At 41.6% G+C, this 21,242-nt stretch overlaps 1 pseudogene; it reads left to right on the top strand.

Moving 5' to 3' along the window:
• The first annotated feature begins 815 nt into the window (after positions 1-815).
• On the top strand, positions 816-7,886 carry LOC134478987 (major urinary protein-like; annotated as a pseudogene).
• The last annotated feature ends 13,356 nt before the right edge of the window (positions 7,887-21,242 follow it).

Here is a 21,242-nt window from a genome sequence, read left to right as displayed (position 1 = left end):
CAGTTTACGTTACTAAGTTAGCAGTTTGCATTCTGTGGTCAAGCTTTTGGGGTGGGTTTGGGGGTGGGGCTGTCAGCTTAGCTTCGGAAGACCATTCCTGATAATCTTTTTAAGTTAAGATTTATTATTTTTATGCATATGTGACTGAATGAGTGAGTTCATATGTACCACATGTGTACAGGGGATCACAGGGGCCAAAAGAGGGTCATTTCCTGTGACTGAAGTTAGAGTCAGTTGTGAGATGCCATGTGAGTGCTGGGAATTGAACCTGGGTCCTCAGCAAGAACAGGTTTCAAAGAATCAGATTCCTTCTTTTGCACTCCTTCTGACTTCCTTGGGCCCAGGTGTGTGCATGGTACACATGCAAAACCAATACTCATATGAATGAAATGTGAATGAACCTTTTCAAAGAAAACCCAAGTAATTCAGCTTCTTCCACACTCCACTCAAGTCTTGAAGCAAAGATTCTCTCCATGCTTGACCTTCCAGTTCAGTACCCACCTACTCCATAACTGGCTTTCTGATTCCAAGTCAGATCCAAACTTGCATCTGGTTCTTGATGGCAGCCCTCTAGAACTTCCACTGTTTTTCTTGGGAATATGTTTTGCAAAATGAATGAGTGATAGAATCAATCCATAAGATATGACATTGCCAAGTTTTAAAAGGACAGGAACAATCCTTGGCTTCACATCAATACATGAGAAAACATTCCCCAAAGCCTGAGGGAAGGAGGCCCACATGAGAAGGAAAAAAAAACTGGAACCCAGAGAGCATATAAAGACGAGCAAAGTGCCGGAGGTGGAGTGTGGGCACCAACAGCAGAGAGATTGACCCGACAGAGAGGCAATTCTATTCCCTACCAACATGAAGCTGTTGCTGCTGCTGCTGTGTCTGGGCCTGACCCTGGTCTGTGGCCATGCAGAAGAAGCTAGTTCCGTGATAGGGAACCTCGATGTGGACAAGGTAGGCTCAGCGAATAGTAACTTCTGACTCAGAGAGTGCTTTGGAGAACTCTTGAGTCCTCTGAGGACTCCCTCTGAGCAGGTCCTCTGAGGGGATGGGTATAGTGGCTTGTTCTATTAGACAAAGGAATGGCTTCAGACCTTGAAATAAGATCAGTTGTATGCTATTCAGATCTAACAACGTTTGGGGACCTCTGCACTCAATGAGAGGCAGGGGCAGAATGTTAGGTATTGTGACAACTCTATCAAGCCAAATTCAAGAAGAAACACATCCATGCGGTATCCCTAACCCCTTATCCCTTAAGCATTTTCTTATCCATTACAGCTCAATGGGGATTGGTTTTTCGATTGTCGTGGCCTCTGACAAAAGAGAAAAGATAGAAGAGAATGGCAGCATGAGAGTTTTTATGCAGCACATCAATGTCTTGGAGAATTCCTTAGGCTTCAAGTTCCGTATTAAGTAAGTGAGCTATCTGCCCTTAGCTGAGGAGGAAGAAATAAGAGCAAATTCATGATTACTAAAGTATCAGACAGAAACGAAATAACATTTAAAAAACAGCCATTTTGCTAATTTTGCAAAAATATTCAAAAGTTAAATGGAATCAGAAACTGGATATATATACAGAGTAGAGGGTGAAAAAGCCAGCCAGATCAACAATCCCCTAAGCACCAGCTTGCTCTGTTTTACAGGGAAAATGGAGTGTGCACAGAATTTTCTTTGGTTGCCTACAAAATGGAAAATGATGGAGAATATTTTGTTGAGTGTAAGTATATAGAATGCCTATATATCTATCCACAAGGAATTCAGTAAACCCTACTACCTTTGTCGTGTGTGTGTGTGTGTGTGTGTGTGTGTGTGTGTGTGTGTGTGTGTTGCTGGGAATTGTACTCAGGAACTTGCACTTCCCAGTCAAACTTTCTACTAGCGAACTCACCACAACCCCTTGTAGAATCTCAAGAACTTCCTGACATGGTTGATTTAGCCAGGGACATGGGTCCATCTAATAGCTAGCGCCCAGTGGCAGGCAAGGGGGATGAGTATGGTGTGGTGGAATATGATACTGCCCGGTAGCTAGCACTGATGCACATTGCTCAGGATGTAGCCATGTGAGACGGCAGACTTATGAAAGACAGACGTGTCATTTGAAGGTGCTGAGGGAGGCAGGTGAGCCTCAGAGAGGATGAGAGAGAGAGTGAGTCACTGCTGTGGCTAAGTGTTCTCTAGTGGGCATCGTCCCAGGGCCCCCTTCCTTAGAAGTTACTTCATCGAGTCCAGAAAGCTACAGATGGGTAGCAGCAGACATCCCCGCCCCATGTCTCTTCCAGGATATGTATTTTAATGATTTTTTATGTTTGGTGTAGAACAGGTAAAGGGTTTAAATGATTTCTTGCAGACCAGAGAATTTCTGAGCTGTATCAAATTTCCTCCACAGATGACGGAGAGAATACATTTACTATACTTAAGACAGACTATAACAATTATGTCATGTTTCATCTCGTTAGTGTCAAGAACGGGGAAACCTTCCAGCTGATGGAGCTTTATGGTAAAGTATTTCCACACGGACACTGATCTTGGGGTGGGAAAAGAGTAAAGGAACTCTAGCTTTAGCATGGTCTTCCCGGCTTGGTCCACCTCTTTCTCAGTTCCCGAAGATCGACAATGTTCACCTGCACCCTGTCTCAAGCACAGTGATGGGCACACTCTGAAATCTCTCTGTGTGCCAGAAGGCCATTCCATGGGTGCCACATTCAGGATAGATTGGATCCACACTTGTCAACCATGTCACCAGTCATTTTCTCATCCTATTGGGGGAGCCCCTGTTCCCTCACTTAGTCCTGTGGTCAATGCCTAGGACACAGCTGCTATAAGCACTGCTGCTCTTTTCACAGGCAGAACAAAGGATCTGAGTTCAGACACCAAGGTAAAGTTTGCAAAGCTATGCAAGGCGCATGGAATCACTAGGGACAATATCATTGACCTAACCAAGACTGGTAAGTCAGGATTCACTTATTTTTCTTGTCCTGAATATTATATCTTAGAAGAAATAAACCTGGGGGATTGGCTATCAGCCGTTTGTTGAAAGGTGGAGAGGCACCTCATTTCTTCGGGGAATAACGTGGACCTGGTACCTGAACACGTTCTTGTTCTCACCCTGCAGATCGCTGTCTCCAGGCCCGAGGTTGAAGAAAGGCCTGAGCCTCCAGGTGGGCAATCTCCAGTGAGAGCAAGGAGGGGGTGGGCATGGAGCAGGCCCTTCCAAAAGCGTTAGTATTGTGCCCCCAATTTATTATAAGAAGAATTTGATAAGGAGTCTTTGAGGAGAGCTTGGAAAATGGCTTTCAATTATGTAGATTTGTGACTATTTGGTCCTATTTTGAGCTCTAAAGTAAAGTGACCCAAGCACTTAGGCAAGAAAACAAGGGAGTGAGTTTTCGATAGTTGCTGCATGGTTGTGTAAAAAGGGCTCAGCTATGTGTTAAGTGACATTAAGAGTTAAAGTTTCAAACAGAGATTAGCAGGATGTGAGTATGACTGCTCTTCAGAGTCTGTGGCCCACTCCATCCCACTCTGGACAATAAGATCTTCATCTGAACTCCATACAACCTTGGCTTATTACCTGGAAGTGGAGTTGCATGATCTCCACTTCTCCTCCAGTCTGGAGAGCAGACTCCTTTGACCCCTCTTTCCCATTTCCCAAGACATCACTCAGATAATGTAGGAAACTCTTTAAAAGTGGCCAAGGCTTTCATCATTATTCCTCAAGGCAATGTCCATTCTTCAGAGCTTCTTATGCCAAATGTTGTGGAAACAAGCCTCAGACCTTTCTTTACTTCATTTTCATATGCCATCTGTAAGGAAAGAGTCATTTATTCTATGCTTTAATCCCCGTTTTCCAGGAAAGAGCATATGTCAGCAGCTTGACAGCACACCTAAGAGCTCTAGAACAAAAAGAAGCAAATACACCCAGGAGGAGTAGAAGGCAGGAAATAATCAAACTCAGAGCAGAAATCAACCAAGTAGAAACAAAAAGGACCATAGAAAGAATCAACAAAACCAAAAGTTGGTTCTTTGAGAAAATCAACAAGATAGATAAACCCTTAGCCAGATTAACGAGAGGACACAGAGAGTGCGGCCAAATTAACAAAATCAGAAATGAAAAGGGAGACATAACAACAGATTCAGAGGAAATACAAAAAATCATCAGATCTTACTATAAAAACCTATATTCAACAAAACTTGAAAATCTTCAGGAAATGGACAATTTCCTAGACAGATACCAGGTACCGAAGTTAAATCAGGAACAGATAAACCAGTTAAACAACCCCATAACTCCTAAGGAAATAGAAGCAGTCATTAAAGGTCTCCCAACCAAAAAGAGCCCAGGTCCAGATGGGTTTAGTGCAGAATTCAATCACACATTCATAGAAGACCTCATACCAATATTATCCAAACTATTCCACAAAATTGAAACAGATGGAACACTACCGAATTCCTTCTATGAAGCCACAATTACTCTTATACCTAAACCACACAAAGACCCAACAAAGAAAGAGAACTTCAGACCAATTTCCCTTATGAATATCGACGCAAAAATACTCAACAAAATCCTGGCAAACCGAATCCAAGTGCACATCAAAACAATCATCCACCATGACCAAGTAGGCTTCATCCCAGACATGCAGGGATGGTTTAATATACGGAAAACCATCAACGTGATCCATTATATAAACAAACTGAAAGAACAAAACCACATGATCATTTCATTAGATGCTGAGAAAGCATTTGACAAAATTCAACACCCCTTCATGATAAAAGTCCTGGAAAGAAAAGGAATTCCAGGCCCATACATGAACATAGTAAAAGCCATATACAGCAAACCAGTTGCTAACATTAAACTAAATGGAGAGAAACTTGAAGCAATCCCACTAAAATCATGGACTAGACATGGCTGCCCACTCTCTCCCTACTTATTCAATATAGTTCTTGATGTTCTAGCCAGAGCAATCAGACAACAAAAGGAGGTCAAGGGGATACAGATCGGAAAAGAAGAAGTCAAAATATCACTATTTGCAGATGATATGATAGTATACTTACGTGATCCCAAAAGTTCCACCAGAGAACTACAGAAGCTGATACACAACTTCTGCAAAGTGGCTGGGTATAAAATTAACTCAAATAAATCGGTTGCCTTCCTCTATACAAAAGAGAATCGAGCCGAGAAAGTAATTAGGGAAACGACACCCTTCATAATAGACCCAAATAATATAAAGTACCTCGGTGTGACTTTAACAAAGCAAGTAAAAGATCTGTATAATAAGAAAAAGATCTGTATAATAAGACACTGAAGAAGGAAATTGAAGAAGACCTCAGAAGATGGAAAGATCTCCCATGCTCATGGATTGGCAGGATTAATATAGTAAAAATGGCCATTTTACCAAAAGCAATCTACAGATTCAATGCAATCCCCATCAAAATACCAATCCAATTCTTCAAAGAGTTAGACAGAACAATTTGCAAATTCATCTGGAATAACAAAAAACCCAGGATAGCTAAAGCTATCCTCAACAATAAAAGGAATTCAGGGGGAATCACTATTCCTGAACTCAAGCTGTATTACAGAGCAATAGTGATGAAAACTGCATGGTATTGGTACATAGACAGACAGATAGACCAATGGAATAGAATTGAAGACCCAGAAATGAACCCACACATATGGTCACCTGATTTTTGAAAAAGGAGCCAAAACCATCAAATGGAAAAAAGAGAATTTTCAGCAAATGGTGCTGGTTCAACTGGAGGTCAACATGTAGAAGAATGCAGATTGATCCATGCTTATCACATTGTACAAAGCCTAAGTCCAACTGGATCAAGGACCTCCACATCAAACTAGACACACTCAAACTAATAGAAGAAAAACTAGGGAAGCATCTGGAACACATGGGCACTGGAAAAAATTTCCTAAACAAAACACCAATGGCTTATGCTCTAAGATCAAGAATCGACAAATGGGATCTCATAAAACTGCAAAGCTTCTGTAAGGCCAAGGACACTGTGGTTAGGACAAAACGGCAACCAACAGATTGGGAAAAGATCTTTACCAATCCTACAACAGATAGAGGCCTTATATCCAAAATATACAAAGAAATCAAGAAGTTAGACCGCAGGGAAACAAATAACCCTATTAAAAAATGGGGTTCAGAACTAAACAAAGAATTCACAGCTGAGGAATGCCGAATGGCTGAGAAACACCTAAGGAAATGTTCAACATCTTTAGTCATAAGGGAAATGCAAATCAAAACAACCCTGAGATTTCACCTCACACCAGTGAGAATGGCTAAGATCAAAAACACAGGGGACAACAGATGCTGGCGAGGATGTGGAGAAAGAGGAACACTCCTCCATTGTTGGTGGGATTGCAGACTGGTACAACCATTCTGGAAATCAGTCTGGAGGATCCTCAGAAAATTGGACATTGAACTGCCTGAGGATCCAGCTATACCTCTCTTGGGCATATACCCAAAAGATGCCTCAACATATAAAAGAGACACGTGCTCCACTATGTTCATCGCAGCCTTATTTATAATAGCCAGAAAATGGAAAGAACCCAGATGCCCTTCAACAGAAGAATGGATACAGAAAATGTGGTACATCTACACAATGGAATATTACTCAGCTATCAAAAACAACGAGTTTATGAAATTCGTAGGCAAATGGTTGGAACTGGAAAATATCATCCTGAGTGAGCTAACCCAATCACAGAAAGACATACATGGTATGCACTCATTGATAAGTGGCTATCAGCCCAATTAGCTTGAATTACCCTAGATGCCTAGAACAAATGAAACGCAAGACGGATGATCAAAATGTGAATGCTTCACTCCTTCTTTAAAAGGGGAACAAGAATACCCTTGGCAGGGAAGAGAGAGGCAAAGATTAAAACAGAGACTGAAGGAACACCCATTCAGAGCCTGCCCCACATGTGGCCCATACATATACAGCCACCCAATTAGACAGGATGGATGAAGCAAAGAAGTGCAGACCGACAGGAGCCGGATGTAGATCGCTCCTGAGAGACACAGCCAGAATACAGCAAATACAGAGGCGAATGTCAGCAGCAAACCACTGAACTGAGAATAGGACCCCCGTTGAAGGAATCAGAGAAAGAGCTTGAAGGGGCTCGAGACCCCATATGTACAACAATGCCAAGCAACCAGAGCTTCCAGGGACTAAGCCACTACCTAAAGACTATACATGGACTGACCCTGGACTCTGACCTCATAGGTAGCAATGAATATCCTAGTAAGAGCACCAGTGGAAGGGGAAGCCCTGGGTCCTGCTAAGACTGAACCCCCAGTGAAATAGACTGGTGGGGGGAGGGTGGCAATGGGGGGAGGGTTGGGAGGGGAACACCCATTAGGAAGGGGAGGGGGGAGGGGAATGTTTGCCCGGATACCGGGAAAGGGAATAACACTCGAAATGTATATAAGAAATACTCAAGTTAATAAAAAAAATCCCCGTTATCTGGCAAATAATGTTGATTAGATTGCAGGGCAAGATCTATTTCTTCATCCTTTGTTCTATACAAGAGTGCCTCTCTGTCCAGAAGTCAATCCAAGAAGTGCTTAATGGGTTCCTGTATTCTTTCTTCCTGGATTACTCAGTGCTGAGTGGAGACTTCTCACCAGGACTCCAGTATCACCATTTCCTGTCCATGGAGCATCCTGAGACAAATTCTGCGATCTGATTTCCATCCTGTGTCACAGAAAAGTGCAATCCCGGTCTCTCCAGCATCTTCCCTAGTTACCCAGGACAGCACATCGAGAATTAAAAGCTTTCTTATATTTCTCTTTGCCCCACCCATGATCATTCCACACAAATTTCTTGCTCTTGCAGTTCAATAAATGATTACCCTTGCACTTAAATGTATGTCTATGTGTCCAGAGGGCTAACATTTGAGAGAATGAGGGGACCTCCTGCGTCCTGTACCCATGATCTTTCCTCATGTCCCAGAATATAAGCTGAGTCTCAGGATTTCACCACCTCTGGAGCAGTCCCAAGACCTGATGAATGCTCTCTAGGGCTCCTTCCTTAGAGGCTTTATAAGTACCATAGACGCATAAGACTTGCTGCACGATTCTTCCATCCATAGACGATCTTTTCCAATACATCGAAGAGAGACACATCTCTCTAAGGCTATGGCTGCTCAACATGGTTCGGGACATGCCAGGGGTCGGGGGAGGTCTGGTCATTAGAGACCCAATGGATAAAGACAAAAGTTTGCCCAGCACCCCATAGCATCCTCTGGCCCCTAGATCAAGAGATAAATTTGGTTCAAGCTCAGGATCCTGGAACAAGTTCTTGCTGTGGTTTGCTACAATATGGCAAAACGCTGTTGAGAGAGCCAACCAATTATGCTGAAATCTCTCTGTGTCTCTCTGTCTCCCCCACCCCTGCCACCTTCCATATCATTCTCTTACCAAAGCCTCCTCAGTTGCTTCAGCCGCATCCATGCACCACCATGCCTGGCTTTTCACTTTTAGACTTGGCAAAAATTTAAGAGACAAAAAACCAAATTGTTCTCAAGCTAAGCTATCCTTGAGAATACTTACCAAATTAGGTAACAGTTCCAGTCCAGGACTCTGTGGAAGATAGAAAATGTCCTGATATGGTGCCATAAGCCAAGTGACCGCAACCCAGAGAAAGGTCCAGACAAACTCGCTAGTCCCAGGTCAACATGGCAGCTGGAGTTCACCTAAAGCCTTCCCCCTTCGATACCAAACACTTTGTGGAAATGAGATGTGAAATAGTAGAAACATTCAAAGCCAAGGATGAAATTCTAAACACCAAAGACAGAGCCAATCCCTTTGTAAAGAAGAAGAGAGGGAAGAGGTGAGGGTTGATATGGTCAAACTGTCCAATTCCCTGTGGACTGAATAAGAATGATAGGAATCAGTAACGTTCATGGCTGTCTGTGGCTTTTCCTCAGAAGGAATGGGAGCAGCTGGAACCTGGGCAGAGAAACGTGTACAAAGATACAAAGCTAGAGACCTGCAGCAATCCAGCCTCGATGGGTAAGGACAGTTCCCCACCACCCAGAACATGTTCCCTGCTGTCCCTTCCTCCTCAAGTCCTTCATGTTTCCCTTTGATGTTTTCTTGTTTTGTTTTGTTTTATTTTGGCAGTGGTTGTGTTGGTGGTGGTGGTGGTGGTGGTGGTGGTGGTGGTGGTGGTGGTGGTGGTGGTTGGTCAGGGAGTTTTGATCCCTTTTTAGTACTGTTAGGGTTTTGAATCTCAGCCCATGCCTGGATAGAAAATAGTAAGATACCATGGTTTCACGTGGCATGGTTTAATGAGACAAGAATCAAGAAAGGAAAGGTGGCCCAGTCATGGGCACCTGGAGGAGGAGGGTGGGACAAGAACAGAGAACAAAGAGCAAGAGAGGAAAGAGAGGATAAGAGGGAATAAGAGGTGTGCGGGGGGGAAGCAGCTCCTTTTATAGTGTCAGGTACTATATATGGCTGTTGCTAGGCAACTCTGGGGCAGAACATACCTGGCTGCTGCTAAGTAGCTGTGGGTGGAGCTTAGACAGAATAGCAACAAGTGCTAGGAATGATGCTTGTGCCATTGCCTCCAAAAGGAAAGGTGTGAGTAGTTGAGGTTCATGGGCATCCTTATTTTGAAACATAAGAAGCCATATATATGTTCATTAGCCTTGAAAGACCCTGGAGTAATAAAGTTGGGGCTTGAATTCTGAAATGGTTGATCCAACCCTCAGTGTCTACCATTTCCTATGAGTAGGAAATCAAGATTCCAAACAAGGCCTAGTCTCTAAGTTGGATGGAGAAGAAGAGTGGTGGTCTTCAGGGAGGGTGAATAAGAACAACCCAAGTAGTCTGCACAGACTCAAGAAAATAGGAACCAGTGCAAGTAAGTCTTTAGTTTCTTGGTGGTTAAGTTTGGAGTTCGTCAAAGAGTAATTTGAAAAATTTCCATAGGGCATGGGATACAGCTCAGAATAGAGAGTGATTTCTCACAAGGACCTAGATTTAATCCCCAATATGGAAAAAATTATTTTTTCTTAAAAGTGCCGGGTTTTTGTCTCTTAACCAGGAACTAGTAGAAAATAACACCAGAATCTCCCAGGAGAAAAGGAATTCACAGTACAGATATTTTCTTACCTTGGAGATTCTAATATCACCTTCTCCTGTAAACCTGTCCACTTGAGCAGCTCACAACAAGCTTTTATTTCATCGAGAAGAAAAGATTGGGTGAAGGGAACCACTTAATTACTCATTAAATCACTGCTTGGATGTGGTAGTTACCCACTGTAGCTCACTTTCAAATGGTCAGATCGAGCTGCCTGGCTCAGGGGTAGGCATGCATAATCTCTTTATAGAGGAGGTGGAGCAATTCCAAATGCCATGCTTCAGGGTAGCCCAAGAGGCATGGTCTTCCATAAGGAGCAAGAGTATAGTCAATCACCATTCTGACAGTGGTAGGGAGAAAGCTGAAATCCAGGGTTCAGTAGCCTGAAGTCACCTCCCTCACCTAGCCCCTTCCCTACTGTATACCTATCACTTAGCCTCCAGAAGACTCTTCAATGTTCAATCTCGTTCCTCTTCACGATATTTAAGAAAAAATCCTCAATTTTCCCTTTCCTCTCCCTTCACACCATTTCCCTAATTTTCATATTTTCTTGTAATAATTTTAGACATTCTGTGATCAGTCTCTGTTCTGCACCTCTGGATATGGTGGACACTCCTAATAATTTTGTTTCCTTCCATTAACTACAAAATTCCTCATACCCCTGCTCTGTAAGTGTCCATCCGTCCTTAATCCCTGGGATGATTTGAATGAGATATCCCCCCATAGTCTCAGGCATTTGAGACATCACCCAGTTGGTGGGTGTTTTCATTAGGGCCGGCCCAACATGTGTGTGCCACACACAGAGGTATGGCCTGTTTCCTACTTACAGGTCAAGATGTGACTTTCAGCTTCCTGCTCTGTGACGGTCCCTTGCTGCCATGCCTCCCTGACATGACTGAAGAGAGAGAGACTTATCTCTCGGAAACCATCTGCCACCTGTTGACAGGGTCATGGCGTTTTATCACAGCAATATGAAAGTAAGTAATTCAATCACTCTCTAGTCAACCTTCTTGCCCTCTAGTGCCCTTGTTAATGGCTGTCAACCTTAAGTTCTTGCTGTGTCTTTTAATGGATGAGTTACCAGCTCCCTTACTTTGCTGATGGTCCCTTAAAGTCATGTGTCCTGTTGTTGTAGTCCTCTATTGCATCTTTCCAAAAGATCTCCCAGTATGCAAATACAAGCTAATTTTTCTAGACTGGCAGCTTCTAAGTGGACATCTCCGACGTCTTTGCCGTACCTTCTTATTGGAGTGGCTTGTATGAAATTCAGCTATAGAAAGTCTCATTCTTATTAGTCCTTAACCCTCCCTGCTTTTGTCCTGTGTTCTATGATCCTCTTGTCAAGTCCCATTTGTTGGTTTTTCTTAGTTGTCACTGACACGACACGAATCCGGCTTGTCTTATGTCTCAGTCTAGTACTTAGCAGTGTTAAGGAGCCCACATTTTGTAATTCTCAGTACAGATGTGTCACTCATAAGCATTACCTGCACTTGCACGGCCCAGTGAGCCCATGCTTCAGATTCTGAAGTGACATTATGTTTCTATTAAAATTCAGGTTCCAGTTGCTGTCTCAAATTAAGAAAGTTATTTTCCTGAGAACGGGATACACACACCTCTGATCTTCCACTCAGGAGGTATAGGCAGACCCATCTATGTGAGTTTGAGGCCAGCCTGGTCTGCAGAGTGAGTTCTAGGACAGCCAGGGCTATACAAAGAAACCCTGCCTTGAAAAACAAGAAAAAAACAAGAAAGGAAGAGAAAATGATTTCAACCTTAATTATTAGTGCCCGGGTATTATCTTGTCACGTAATAGGAACGTGATTCATAAAACCTTCATAGTGAAGTTGTCTTTTCATACTTTCTGTCTTTTGGGGGAGTGGATACCCATTTTGACAGCTCCATGCATCCCTGTAGGAAGTTGGTTATGGGGCTAGAGAGATGGCTCAGTTTGTAAAGTATTGGCCTCATGAGCATGACCCTGAGTTCAGCCCTACAACCTCTATGTAAGAAGCTGTGCCTGGAGGTGCACACCTGTAATCTGGCACCAAGGTGGTGAAGACCAGAGCTGGGACTTGTTGGCCAGCGTGTCTAGCCAACTGGTGAGCTGTTTGGTGAGAAAACTTGTTGCAAACCTAAGATGAAGAAAACAGTCCAGGAATGGCTTGATGACAAACTGCATGCACATGCATGGGCATGTGGATATGTGCACACATCCAGATGAACATGTGTACAAGCAGGCAAAGATTGTTTTAATCTTACATGTCAAGAGAACATGTGTAAGTCTTGATCACTTCCTTTAAGAAGGAAAATTGTCCCTGTGTCCATCATCACTGGGTATCAGAAGACTTTGTGGTGCCATGCTACCCGGAGAGTCCTGCTACCCAGAAAGTCCTGCTCATCTCTCTATCCCAGGGTGCGAGTCTTGAGTCCCTGGGTGAAAGGCTCCAGTTCAGCTTTTCTGGACTCTCCCTTCTATACTATACAGATTTCCACCAAACATTCTCCCCCCCCCACACTGGGAGTCTCTCTCTCTCTTTCTCTCTGTCTCTGAGTGTGTATGTGTGTGTGTGTGTGTATGTGTGTGTGTGTGTGTGTGTGTGTGTGTGTCTTTTTGTTTCTCTGTCTCACTGTGTATGTGTTTTCCTCTTTCTGTTCTTTCTGTATCTGTTTTTGTCTCGGCATCTCTGCAGATCTCTCTCTCTCTTTCTCTCTCTCTCTCTCTCTCTCTCTCTCTCTCTCTCTCTGTCTCCTCTCTCTCCCTCTCTTTCTCTCTAACATTTCTAACATGTACTTCTATTATGTGGCCCTGACTGGTCTGGAACTCTGCCTCATGAATGCTGGGATTAAAGATGTGTGCCTCCATAGTTTACCCCAAACCAGGATCTCCTAAATGCCCTCCATAAAAGTGAGAATTCCAGACATCCATTCAGATGCTCTGATTTCCCCCATATAAACTGGAGTGGCTATTCACTCTTACCTATGTTTCTCTCTTTAAATGTTTAAAACTCTTACCTCAGATTATTCGTTCAAGATGGTCTCAGTTTGATGATGTTAGAGTCTTTTTTAAGAGTATGAATCTTTACATGAGATCATTAGATGGTAATAAAGTTTAAACTTCATCCTAAATCTTTACATGAAATACTGTGTTTTTATACTTGTAACCAATTGTCTCCATATTTAGATTAAAATAGGAAACTCTTAAAATTGTGAACAGGAAATGAGGAGATAGTGTAATCAGTAAAAGCTTGTTAAGCAGTATATGAATCCCATCCCTAGGACCCACGTCAAAATCTAGATGTGCTGCTGTGCTCTTGCAACCTCATAATTGGGAAAGTTGAGACAGGAGAATCCCTGAGACTACCTGGCCAACCAGACTTGCTTAATTTACAAGCCATAGGTCAGAGGGAAAACTTTTCAAGACAGGGTACAGTGCTCCTGAAAAACGGTACTTGTGTTAACACAAACACACATACACACACACACACACACACACTCATTGGTGTAAATGTTAATTAGAGCAACAAACAGTAAAATACAATAATTCATGAACTTTTTACGTGTGGGCTTAGCCACCACAATTAGTATTTAATTTGCATTTATGTTTACTGCATACTAGGGCCTGTGTAAAATACAGGTGAGGGTACCCTCTGATATCGTCTAGCTCACTTTGTTAATGTCTTCGTTAGCTTCTGAATTAATAGAAAACTTTGGGGAGGTTTTTTGTTTTGTTCTGTTTGAGACAGAATCTTACCATATAGATCTGGCTAGCCAGGAACTTGTTATATAGACCATGCTGACCTTGAACTTTTTATGTAGACCGGGCTGGCCTTGAACTCACAGAGATGTTCCTGTCTCTGCCTCCCAAGTGCTAGAATTAAAGACTTCAATACAAAACTTTGGGGGGTTTTGTCTAGATATTGTTAATAAGAGTTGAATAAAAATGTGGAAAACAGCTGGCAATGTGTTGTAGTGAATGTTATTTGTTATATCGTTTAAGTAAAGAAATCAGATAGTTGAACAGTGTATAAAGTATGTTCTCTCTGTGGACAAAGACTGTGAATGTGTGTCTGTCTTTTTATGCCTCTGTGTACATATATATGCATTCATATCGATATATTTGTATATGAATATGTTGTTTTAAAAATATAAAAATAAGAAAATATGGATGTCTTTTACCCAGCTATGTCTACACCGCGGTGCCCCAAGATATCTGCTAGGTATCTTGGCGGATACATGTCCTAGCCACACACTTCCTTATACTCAAACCCTCACATAAAAGAACACACAACACAACAATCTTTGACCGAATTGGTAAGATATAATTGCCCACTTAAACACACAAAGCCCGGTCTTGTCTAATTGGATGGCTGTATATGTATGGGCCACATGTGGGGCAGGCTCTGAATGGGTGTTCCTTCTGTGTCTGTCTTAATCATTGCCTCTCTACTCCCTGCCAAGGGTATTCTTGTTCCCCTTTTAAAGAAGGAGTGAAGCATTCACATTTTGATCATCCGTCTTGAGTTTCATTTATTCTAGGCATCTAGTGTAATTCAAGCATTTGGGCTAATAGCCACTTATCAATGAGTGCATACCATGTGTGTTTTTCTGTAATTGGGATCCCTCACTCAGGATGATATTTTCCAGTTCCAACCATTTGCCTATGAATTTCATAAAGTCATTGATTTTGATAGCTGAGTAATATTCCATTGTGTAGATGTACCACATTTTCTGTATCCATTCCTCTGTTGAACGGCATCTGGGTTCTTTCCAGCTTCTGGCTATTATAAATAAGGCCGCTATGAACATAGTGGAGCACGTGTCTTTTTTATATGTTGGGGCATCTTTTGGGTATATGCCCAAGAGAGGTATAGCTGGATCCTCAGGCAGTTCATTGTCCAATTTTCTGAGGAACCTCCAGACTGATTTCCAGAATGGTTGTAGCAGTCTGCAATCCCACCAACAATGGAGGAGTGTTCCTCTTTCTACACATCCTCGCCAGCATCTGCTGTCACCTGAGTTTTTGATCTTAGCCATTCTCACTGGTGTGAGGTGAAATCTCAGGGTTGTTTTGATTTGCATTTCCCTTATGACTAAAGATGTTGAACATTTCTTTAGGTGTTTCTCAGCCATTCGGCATTCCTCGGCTGTGAATTCTTTGTTTAGCTCTGAACCCCATTTTTTAATAGGGTTATTTGTCTCCCTGCAGTCTAACTTCTTGAGTTCTTTGTATATTTTGGATATAAGGCCTCTATCTGTTGTAGGATTGGTAAAGATCTTTTCCCAATCTGTTGGTTGCCGTTTTGTCCTAACCACAGTGTCCTTGGCCTTACAGAAGCTTTGCAGTTTTATGAGATCCCATTTGTCGATTCTTGATCTTAGAGCATAAGCCATTGGTGTTTTGTTCAGGAAATTTTTTCCAGTGCCCATGTGTTCCAGATGCTTCCCTAGTTTTTCTTCTATTAGTTTTAGTGTATCTGCTTTGATGTGGAGGTCCTTGATCCACTTGGACTTAAGCTTTGTACAGGGTGATAAGCATGGATCAATCTGCATTCTTCTACATGTTGACCTCCAGTTGAACCAGCACCATTTGCTGAAAATTCTCTTTTTTCCATTTGATGGTTTTGGCTCCTTTGTCAAAAATCAAGTGCCCATAGGTGTGTGGGTTCATTTCTAGGTCTTCAATTTTGTTCCATTTGTCTATCTGTTGGTCTCTGTACCAATACCATGCAGTTTTTATCACTATTGCTCTGTAATATTGCTTGAGTTCAGGGATAGTGATTCCCCCTCAAGTCCTTTTATTGTTAAGGATAGTTTTAGCTATCCTGGGTTTTTTGTTATTCCAGATGAATTTGCAAATTGTTCTGTCTAACTCTTTGAAGAATTGGATTGGTATTTTGATGGGGATTGTATTGAATCTATAGATCGCTTTTGGTAAAATGTCCATTTTTACTATATTAATCCTGCCAATCCATGAGCATGGGAGATCTTTCCATCTTCTGAGGTCTTCTTCAATTTCTTTCTTCAGAGTCTTGAAGTTCTTATTGTACAGATCTTTCACTTGCTTGGTTAAAGTCACACCGAGATACTTTATATTATTTGGATCTATTATGAAGGGTGTCATTTCCCTAATTTCTTTCTCGGCTTGTTTCTCTTTTGTGTAGAGGAAGGCTACTGATTTATTTGAGTTAATTTTATACCCAGCCACTTTGCTGAAGTTGTCTATCAGCTTTAGTAGTTCTCTGGTGGAACTTTTGGGATCACTTAAATATACTATCATATCATCTGCAAATAATGATATTTTGACTTCTTCTTTTCCGATCTGTATCCCCTTGACTCCTTTTGTTGTCTGATTGCTCAGGCTAGAACTTCAAGAACTATATTGAATAAGTAGGGAGAGAGTGGGCAACCTTGTCTAGTCCCTGATTTTAGTGGGATTGCTTCAAGTTTCTCTCCATTTAGTTTAATGTTAGCAACTGGTTTGCTGTATGTGCCTTTTACTATGTTTAGGTATGGGCCTTGAATTCCTATTCTTTCCAGGACTTTTATCATGAAGGGGTATTGAATTTTGTCAAATGCTTTCTCAGCATCTAATGAAATGATCATGTGGTTTTGTTCTTTCAGTTTGTTTATATAATGGATCACGTTGATGGTTTTCCGTATATTAAACCATCCCTGCATGCCTGGGATGAAGCCTACTTGATCATGTTGGATGACTGTTTTGATGTGCTCTTGGATTCGGTTTGCCAGAATTTTATTGATTATTTTTGCATCGATATTCATAAGGGAAATTGGTCTGAAGTTCTCTTTCTTTGTTGTGTCTTTGTGTGGTTTAGCTATAAGAGTAATTGTGGCTTCATAGAAGGAATTCGGTAGTGTTCCATCTGTTTCAATTTTGTGGAATAGTTTGGATAATATTGGTATGAGGTCTTCTATGAAGGTCTGATAGAATTCTGCACTAAACCCGTCTGGACCTGGGCTCTTTTTGGTTGGGAGACCTGTAATGATTGCTTCTATTTCCTTAGGAGTTATGGGGTTGTTTAACTGGTTTATCTGTTCCTGATTTAACTTCGGTACCTGGTATCCGTATAGGAAATTGTCCATTTCCTGCAGATTTTCAAGTTTTTTTGAATATAGGCTTTTATAGTAAGATCTGATGATTTTTTGAATTTCCTCTGAATCTGTAGTTATGTCTCCCTTTTCATTTCTGATTTTGTTAATTTGGACACACTCTCTGTGTCCTTTCGTTAGTCTGGCTAAGGGTTTATCTATCTTGTTGATTTTCTCAAAGAACCAAATTTTGGTTCTGTTGATTTTTTCTATGGTCCTTTTTGTTTCTACTTGGTTGATTTCAGCTCTGAGTTTGATTATTTCCTGCCTTCTACTCCTCCTGGTTGTATTTGCTTCTTTTTGTTCTAGTGCTTTTAGGTGTGCTGTCAAGCTGGTGACATATGTTCTTTCCTCTTTCTTTCTGCAGGCACTCAGAGCTATGAGTTTTCCTCTTAGCACAGCTTTCATTGTGTCCCATATGTTTGGGTATGTTGTACCTTCATTTTCATTAAATTCTAAAAAGTTTTTAATTTCTTTCTTTGTTTCTTCCTTGACCAGGTTATCGTTGAGTAGAGCATTGTTCAACTTCCACGTATATGTGGGCGTTCTTCCCTTATTGTTATTGAAGACCACCTTTAGGCAGTGGTGGTCTGATGGCACGCATGGGATTATTGCTTTCTGTACCTGTTGAGGCCCGTTTTTTGACCAATAATATGGTCAATTTTGGAGAAAGTACCATGAGGAGCTGAGAAGAAGGTATATCCTTTTGCTTTAGGATAGAATGTTCTATAAATATCTGTTAAGTCCATTTGGCTCATGACTTCTCTTAGTCTGTCTACGTCTCTTTAATTTCTGTTTCTGTGATCTGTAAATTGACGAGAGTGGGGTGTTGAAATCTCCTACTATTATTGAGTGAGGTGCAATGTGTGTTTTGAGCTTTAGTAAGGTTTCTTTTACGTATGTAGGTGCCCTTGTATTTGGGGCATAGATATTTAGGATTGAGAGATCATCTTGGTGGATTTTTCCTTTGATGAATATGAAGTGTCTTTCCTTATCTTTTTTGATGACTTTTAGTTGAAAATTGATTTTATTTGATATTAGAATGGCTACTCCAGCTTGCTTCTTCTGACCATTTGCTTGGAAAGTTGTTTTCCAGTCTTTCACTCTGAGGTAGTGTCTGCCTTTGTTTCTGAGGTGTGTTTCCTGTAGGCAGCAGAATGCAGGGTCCTCGTTGCGTATCCAGTTTGTTAATCTATGTCTTTTTATTGGGGGGTTGAGGCCATTGATGTTGAGATATATTAAGGAATAGTGATTATTGCTTCCTGTTATATTCATATTCGGATATGAGGTTATGTTTGTGTGCTTTTCTTCTCTTTGTTTTGTTGCCAAGACGATTAGTTTCTTGCTTCTTCTAGGGTGTAGCTTGCCTCCTCATGTTGGGCTTTACCATTTATTATCCTTTGTAGTGCTGGATTTGTAGAAAGATGTTGTGTAAATTTGGTTTTGTCATGGAATATCTTGGTTTCTCCATCTATGTTAATTGAGAGTTTTGCAGGATACAGTAACCTGGGCTGGCAGTTTTGTTCTCTTAGGGTCTGTATGACATCTGTCCAGGTTCTTCTGGCTTTCATATTCTCTGGAGAAAAGTCTGGTGTGATTCTGATAGGTCTGCCTTTATATGTTACTTGACCTTTTTCCCTTGCTGCTTTTAATATTCTTTCTTTATTTTGTGCATTTGGTGTTTTGACTATTATGTGACAGGAGGAGTTTCTTTTCTGGTCCAATCTATTTGGAGTTCTGTAGGCTTCTTGTATGCTTATGGGTATCCTTTCTTTAGGTTAGGGAAGTTTTCTTCTATGATTTTCTTGAAGCTATTTACTGGTCCTTTGAGCTGGGAGTCTTCACTCTCTTCTAAACCTATTATACTTAGGTTTGATCTTCTCATTGAGTCCTGGATTTCCTGTATGTTTTGCACCAGTAGCTTTTTCCGCTTTACATTATCTTTGACAGTTGAGTCGATGATTTCTATGGAATCTTCTGCTCCTGAGATTCTCTCTTCTATCTCTTCTATTCTGTTGGTGAAGCTTGTATCTACAGCTCCTTGTCTCTTCTTTTGGTTTTCTATATCCAGGGTTGTTTCCATGTGTTCTCTCTTGATTGCTTCTATTTTCATTTTTAATTCCTTCAACTGTTTGATTGTGTTTTCCTGGAATTCTTTCAGTGATTTTTGTGATTCCTCTCTGTAGGCTTCTACTTGTTTATTTATGTTTTCCTTTGTTTCTCTAAGGGAGTTCTTCACATCTTTCTTGAAGTCCTCCAGCATCATGATCAAATAAGATTTTGAAACTAGATCTTGCTTTTCTGGTGTGTTTGGATATTCATTGTTTGCTTTGGTGGGAAAATTGGGCTCTGATGATGCCATGTAGTCTTGGTTTCTGTTGCTTGGGTTCCTGTGCTTGCCTCTCGCCATCAGATTATCTGTAGTGTTACTTTGTTCTGCTATTTCTGACAGTGGCTAGACTGTCCTATAAGCCTGTGTTTCAGCAGTGTTGTAGACCTGTTTTCCTGTTTCCTTTCAGCCAGTTATGGGGACAGAGTGTTCTGCTTCCGGGCGTGTAGTTTTTCCTATCTACAGGTCTTCAGGTGTTCCTGTGGGCCTGTGTTCTGAGATCACTAGGCAGGTCATTTGGAGTAGGAAGGTTTGTCTTACCTGTTGTCCCGAGGCTCAAGTTTGCTTGGGTGTTGGTTATGAGCTCTCCGTGGGGTTACCAACCAGGAAGATCTGCGCCGCCCTTTCCGGGAGCTTCCGTGCACCAGGGTTCCCGGTGGCATTTGGTGTTTTCCTCTGGCGTCAGAGATGTGCGCAGAGTGCAGTCTCTTCTGGTTTCCCAGGTGTGTCTGCCTCTCTGAAGGTTTAGCTCTCCCTCCCAAGCGATTTGGGTGCAGAGAACTGTTTATCTGGTCAGTCCCTTCAGGTTCCAGAGGTGTCTCAGACACAGCGGACCTGCTGCTCCTGGGCCCTCTCTACGGGAACCCAGAGGCCGTATATAATTTCCTCTTGGGCCAGCGATGTGGGCAGGGGTGGGCAGTGTTGGTGGTCTCTTCTGCTCTGCAGTCTCAGGTGGTGAGTTCTCTCTCCCACGGTGTTTGTGAGCAGCGAGGTGCTTGTATATTGCTTTTATTGTGTTTAGAAATGCACCTTATATCTCGGATCGCTCCAAGACATTTAATATTAAGGAGTGTTGGATTATGTCAAAGACTTTTTCTACATCTAGAGAAATGATCATGTGATATTTTCTTTTAGTTTGTATGTACAGTGGATTGCATTGATGGATTTCTGTACATCGAACCATACCTGTATCCCTGGGATGAAGCCTACATGATCATGGTGAATAATGTTTTTGATGTGTTCCTGGATTCAGTTTGCAAGCATTTTATTGAGAATATTTGTGTCACTGTTCATAGTGGAAATTGGTGTGAAGTTCTCTTTATTTATTGAGTCTTTGTGTGGTTTAGGTATCATTGAATTCTAGAAAGTGCTTAATTCATTTCTTTATTTCCAGTGGCTGGACAATGGAGCTGGGGGTCCGGGAGAGGACAGCATGCAGCTCAGGGGAGTATTTTGTTAAGAATGTGTTTGTACAGATTTTCATGTTTTATTTCTTTGTCATGGAGTATCAGAACAATTAACAGAATATCAGAGGATGTCATATTTAACTTTTGACATATCAAAGGAATGTCCCTTGAAGGAACATCATAAAATTTATAATGCATTTATGGTTGTATGAGGGATGCTTTCATCATGCTGTGTACAATTATGACTCTGTTAAACACATAACGCCTTTGAGGCTGTACATGGGGTAATTATACCGGCACGGTTATGACCTGGCTGTTACTTCCATCTGAAAATTAAGCATGGCAAAGATATGACTGTGTGTCACATTGACCAGGGTTGGGCTTGTAATGGCTGTTTTTGGTTGTGAAAGACATCCGGAATTAACTAAACCTTAACAGACAATGCATGAGTGAGAGAGTGGCTAAGTCAATTGAAGATGGAAAGACCCACGTTTTTTTCTTTTTTTTAT

This window comes from Rattus norvegicus, chromosome 5, assembly GCF_036323735.1.
Source record: "Rattus norvegicus strain BN/NHsdMcwi chromosome 5, GRCr8, whole genome shotgun sequence".
NCBI classification, from domain to species: domain Eukaryota; kingdom Metazoa; phylum Chordata; class Mammalia; order Rodentia; family Muridae; genus Rattus; species Rattus norvegicus.
This window is presented reverse-complemented; position numbering and strand designations above follow the sequence as displayed.